Source organism: Pelodiscus sinensis, chromosome 28 (assembly GCF_052426305.1).
Source record: "Pelodiscus sinensis isolate ZL-2025 chromosome 28, ASM5242630v1, whole genome shotgun sequence".
Lineage (NCBI taxonomy): Eukaryota > Metazoa > Chordata > Testudines > Trionychidae > Pelodiscus > Pelodiscus sinensis.
In genome coordinates this window covers 18,300,501-18,307,042 of record NC_143079.1, presented here as the reverse complement: position 1 = coordinate 18,307,042, position 6,542 = coordinate 18,300,501, and positions in this window count along the sequence as shown.

The window sequence follows — 6,542 nt, the reverse complement described above, 5'->3', positions numbered from 1 at the left end:
TCTCCTGAAGACGCCAAATACCCATCAAGCTTCTTTGTAGTTTCATTTGTCTAAAATGACAGTCTTACCTTTTCTAATCCCAGTTTCATGCGTGTTCCAAGTGGTCCTAATATTTGGCATCAAGATGTCAGTTGCTATTAGCTCCAGGTCTTCAATTATTTCACCAAAACATTTCTGACTGGTGCACTGAAGTCCATCTACCAGTGGCCTCAAGAGGGCATCTTGTTCCTTTGCAGTTTTGAAACCATCAAGTATAATTTAAACTTAAAAAGCAACAAATGGTCTGGTAGCACTTTATAGACAACAAAACATATAGATGGGATTATGAGCTTTCGTGGGCACAGCCCATTACTTCAGATGACCAGAGTTGTGAGTTTAGGCTGTACAGACCTATTTATTTTGGCTCTGCACAGCCTAAATTCAAAACTCCAGTCATCTGAAGAAGTGGGCTGTGCTCACGAAACCTCGTGATACCACATATATGCTTTGTTAATCTATAAAGTGCTACCAGACTGTTAGTCTTTATTGCATAAAGTGAAAAAAACAAACTGCTACCCCCTGAAGTGGGTATAATTTACGCAGCATCCATTCTATTAGTGTGCTTATCTGTGCTTGGATAATATGTAGTGTTTTCACCAATGGGCCCATAACCATGGCATATTCTGCCAATAAAACCAGCTCTGCTAGATTCAGCCTATTGAACAGCCAATAGTAATGTTAATAAAAATACAGAATAACATAACATAAGAACGGCCGTACTGGGTCAGACCAAAGGTCCTTCTAGCCCAATATCCTGTCTACTGACAGTGGCCAGCACCAGGTGCCCCAGAGAGGGTGGACCGAAGACAATGATCAAGCCATTTGTCTCCTGCCATCTCTCTCCAGCCTCTGACAAACAGAGGCCAAGGACACCATTTTATCCCCTGGCTAATAGCCTTTTATGGACCTAACCTCCATGAAATTATCTAGCTTCTCTTTAAACTCTATTATAGTCCTAGCCTTCACAGCCTCCTCTGGCAAGGCGTTCCACAGGTTGACTACATGCTGTGTGAAGAAGAACTTTCTTTTATTAGTTTTAAACCTGCTACCCATTAATTTCATTTGGTGTCCTCTTGTTCTTCTAATTAGGGAACTAATAAATAACTTTTCTTTATTGGCCCTCTCCACACCACTCATGATTTTATAGACCTTTATCATATCCCCCTCAGTCTCCTCTTTTCTAAACTGAAAAGTCCCAGTCGCTTTAACCTCTCCTCATATGGGACCCGTTCCAAACCCCTAATAATTTTAGTTGTCCTTTTCTGAACCCTTTCCAAGGCCAAAATATCTTTTTTGAGGTGAGGAGACCACATCTGTACACAGTATTCAAGATGTGGGCGTACCATAGTTTTATACAGGGGGGCTGTGTCTACACTGGGCCACTTATTCCGGAAAATCAGCTGCTTTTCCGGAATAAGCTGCGAGCTGTCTACACTGGCCCTTGAATTTCTGGAAAAGCAATGATGCTCTACTGTACAAAATCAGCCGCTATTCCAGAAAAACTATTCTGCTCCCGCTCGGGCATAAGTCCTTATTCTGGAACACTGTTCCGGAAAAGGGCCAGTGTAGACAGCCCAGTAGTCTTTTCCGGAAAAGCGCTTCTACATTGGCCACAGACGCTTTTCCGGAAAAAGGGCTTTTCCGGAAAAGCAGCCTGCCAATGTAGACGCTCCTTTCCGGAAAAACTGAAAACAGAATAGTATTCCGTTTTAAGCAATTGCGGAAATTCATGCCAGTGTAGACACAGCCGGGCAGTAAGATATTCTGGGTCTTATTTTCTATCCCTTTCCTAATAATTCCTAGCATCCTATTTGCCTTTTTGACCGCCACTGCACACTGCGTGGAAGTTTTCAGAGAACTGTCCACAATAACTCCAAGATCCCTTTCCTGATTTGTCGTAGCCAAATTAGCCCCCATCATACTGTATGTATAGTTGGGGTTATTTTTCCCAGTGTGCATTACTTTACACTTATCCATATTAAATTTCATTTGCCATTTTGCTGCCCAATCACTCAGTTTGGTGAGATCTTCTTGGAGTCCCTCACAGTCTGTTTCTGTCTTGACTATCCTAAACAGTTTGGTATCATCCACAAACTTTACTACCTCACTGCTTACCCCTTTCTCCAGATCATTTATGAATAAGTTGAAAAGGATTGGTCTGAGGACTCACCCTTGGGGGACACCACTAGTTACCCCTCTCCAATCTGAAAATTTACCATTTATTCCTACCCTTTGTTTCCTGTCTTTTAACCAGTTCTCAGTCCAAGAAAGGACCTTCCCTCTTGTCCCATGGCCATGTAATTTACACAAGAGCCTTTGGTGAGGGACCTTGTCAAAGGCTTTCTGAAAATCCAAGTATACTATATCTACTGGATCCCCCTTATCCGCATGCTTGTTAACCCCTTCAAAGAACTCTAATAGATTAGTAAGACAGGATTTCCCTTTACAGAAACCATGTTGACTTTTGTCCAACAAATTATGTTCTTCTACATGCTTCACAATTTTATTCTTTACTATTGTTTCAACTAATTTGCCCCTTACTGAAGTTAGACTTACTGGTCTGTAATTGCCAGGATCACATCTAGAGCCCTTTTTAAATATTGGTGTCATGTTGGCTACCTTCCAGTCATTAGGTACGGAAGCCGATTTAAAGGATAGGTTACAAACCACAGATAATAGCTCAGCAATTTCCCATTTGAGTTCTTTTAGAACCCTTGGATGAATGCCATCCGGTCCCGGAGATTTGTTAACATTAAGTTTTTCTATTTGTTCCAAAACCTCCTCTAATGTCACTTCAATCTAGGACAGTTCCTCAGAATCATCACCCACAAAGGACGGTGCAGATTCGGGAATCTCCCCAACGTCCTCAGCTGTGAAGACTGAAGCAAAGAAATAATTTAGTTTCTCCGCAATGGCTTTATCGTCTTTGATTGCTCCTTTTATAGCTCTATCATCTACAGGGACCCACAGGTTTTTTAGCAGGCTTCCTGCTTCTAATGTACTTAAAAAACATTTTGTTATTTCTTTTTGAGTTTTTGGCTAGCTGTTCCTCAAAATCTTTTTTTGCTTTTCTTATTACATTTTTACCCTTGATTTGACAGTGTTTATGTTCATTTCTATTTATCTCACTAGGATTGGACTTCCACTTCTTAAAAAATACCTTTTTGTCCCTCACTGCTTCTTTTACATGGTGGTTAAGCCACGGTGACACTGTTTTAGGTCTCTTGCTATGTTTTTTAATTTGGGGTATACATTTAAGTTGGGCCTCTATTATGGTGTCTTTAAAAAGTTTCCATGCAGCTTTCAGGGATTTGGCTCTAGTCACTGTGCCTTTTAATTTCTGTTTAACTAACCTCCTCATTTTTGTGTAATTCCCCTTTTTGAAATTAAATGCCAGGGTGCTGGACTGCTGAGGCATTCTTCCCACCACAGGAATGTTGAATGTTATTATATTATGGTCACTATTCCCAAGCAGTCCTGTAACGGTTATTTCCTGGATCTGATCCTGCGCTCCGCTCAGGACTAAATCGAGAATTGCCTCTCCCCTTGTGGGTTCCTGTACCAGCTGCTCCAAGAAGCAGTCATTTAAGCCATTGAGAAATTTTATCTCTGGTTCTCTTTCTGAGGTGACATGTATCCAGTCAATATGGGGGTAATTTAAATCCCCCATTATTATAGAGTTCTCTATTTTGGTAGCCTCTCTAATCTCCCTCAGCATTTCCATGTCCATATCGCTGTCCTGGTCAGGTGGTCGATAATATATCCTACTGCTAATTTCTTATTATTGGAGCATGGAATTACTATCCATAGCGATTCTATGGAACATGTTGATTCACTTAATATTTTTATTTCATTTGATTCTACATTGTCTTTCACATACAGTGCCACTCCGCCACCCACCCGGCCTGCTCTATCCTTTCGATATATTTTATATCCCGGTATGATTATGTCCCACAGATTTTCCTCATTCCACCAGGTTTCAGTGATGCCTATTATGTCAATCTCCTCATTTAATATGAAGTACTCCAGTTCACCCATCTTATTAGTCAGACTCCTAGCATTTGTGTACAAACACTTTAAAAATTTTCCACTGCTTATTTGTCTGCCCTTCCCTGATGCATTGGATTCCTTTGTATTCGGTTGTTTATCTGCTCTGGCACTTGGTTTGCCCTCTCCCCTCCTCTCTTTCTGACTACAGCTTAGAGAATCTCTATCGATGGATTCTCCTCTAAGAGAAGACTCTCTCCGATTTACGTGCATCTCCGCACCAATCGGCTTTCCCCCATTTTTTAGTTTAAAAACTGCTCTACGGCCTTTTTAAAGTTTAGTGCCAGCAGTCTGGTTCCACCCTGGTTTAGGTGGAGCCCATCCTTCCTGAATGATCAGTGTTTGTTTGTTTTTTTTAACGAAAAGAAAAGCATAAAGTGAAGAACTGCGCCTTACATACTAATTTGGAGTTCTGGGAACACATTTCTTATGGACCCTTCTCTTTGTTCATTCAGTATGCACCGAATTCTCTCCACAGCCATGAACACAGAGTTCCATCCTTTCTGGCATTGCCGAATGAACTGTGGCTTGCATTCTGCTTCCACCATTTTTGCTCCAATTGCTGAGTGTTCAATTTTAATTTATAGTGCTTAGCAAAAGTGGGCCTGGCCATCTTTTCTTAGGTGTCATTTGATTCTTCTTGTGCCACATCTATAAATGAAACTAGGTTCTGCAAGTGGCAGGCTCAATGTTGGTGTTTTGGTACAATTTATTCACGGTTGTTATCGCTGTCAGGGACGTCTTCAGTTTTGTGAAATTCAGCTTATCGACATGAAACCCTGTAATTGAAAACACAGTTGAAAGACACCTCCTCCCCCCCCCCCCCAAAAAAAACCCCAAGCCACCTTAATATGTCCCACAATTGATATACCATGCTGGGAACAATACATTGAGGGGATCCTAGGGGAAGCTGTAACTCCACCCCCGAGACAGACATCCTCTGGTCCATCCCTCTCTCCTGCCCCCTGCACTCAGGCCCCCGCATCCAGCCCCCATCTGCTCTCCAAACCTAAGGATTCCCCTGCCCTTGGCCCCATGACTGCACCAGCAGGGCTGGCAGTGGGGCAGCCGTTCCAGCCAGGCACTGGAGGAACTGGGTGCGAGGGGAGGCAGAAGGGAAGGGGCTTGGATTAAAGTTAGAGAGCCTGGTCAGTGGCCAACCCTGTTCACCGTGCTGCCCAAGAGTGGTTCTTGCCCTGCCCATGCCCATGCCCAGCTGATCTCCTCCCCCCCTCCATTTGTTCCAATGCTAAGAGCCGGACATGCCGACCCAGGGACTTCCACACGGGCTGCACAGGGGCTGGTAGGGAGCCTGTGGAGCTGCAAATTGGGTGTTTGACAGCCTGGGCCAGTGAGGCTGCCTGGCATCTCCAGGAGCCTGTTGGGCCAGGGGCTTCCAGTCCCAAACTGGACACCTGCTTCCTTCATCCCTCCCCCTCTCGCCCTGCCCCCATCCCCTCACATCTCCCCTCTCCCACACCTCATAACTTCTGCCCCTTAGCTAGGGAGACCCACTATGCAGGCACAAGTGCTGGGGTCCAGCCATCCGATCTGGGTGTAACTCGGCGTGTGCATTGCTGCCATGCGAGTGACTGTTGTGCTTTGCAGAGTCACAGGCACAGAGCTATTAGAGATGGCAAAGCCCCATTAGCTCATGGAATCTATGGCTCTGGGGTCAGGTCAGGGCGTCTCTTCTCCATATTTGCAAAATGCCTTCCCTGTGTATGTCCAGTGCAGCTGAGAGTCTTTTCTGTCTCTTTTCTCTAGGACGTAAGAAACACCTTGAGCAGGTAGGTGGCTCGCACTCCTGTCATACTGCACAGCGCAGGGAAAGAGCTTGGAGCTGATGTTGGCACCACATCTCCCCAGGGCTCTACAGCCAGATGTTGGATAGAAATGTCTCTGGCTCACTTAATTCTGAGGGTCTCACCCTTGCACAGCAGACTCTGAAATTCCCCATTCAGGGGCACAGTCTGACTTCAGATATTTCCTGGAGCTTTCACCTACCTGGGGACTGGCTGCCTCAGGACTGTGGGACTGGAATATGGGTCTGTCACTGCTGGGCACACTTAGACCAGGGCAGCAGGGACCCGGAGTCTGTCCTACCTGAGGGCTGTTTAGAGACCTGTGTGGAAGGAGCACGGGAGGGAGAAGCTGGTGTCTCAGTCTGGTTCCTAGTGGGCAGATTCCTTCAGCCCTTCACGTAGGAACATCCTGTCCCTCATCCAGGCCAGAGGTGAACAGCAGTGGGACCTTTCAGGGAAAGGTCCACCTGCCAGAGGAGATTTCCCCTAAACTGGAAGAACAAGTAAATTCTTTCTCCTAGATAATGACTGCACCGTTGGAGACTCTGAGGGAATTCAAAGGTACCTAGAAGGGATGGAGTAGGGGAAAGTTTTAGAAACTATTGAATCTGGCCTCTGAAGCCAACCCTCCCCTGCCTCAATTCCCACGTG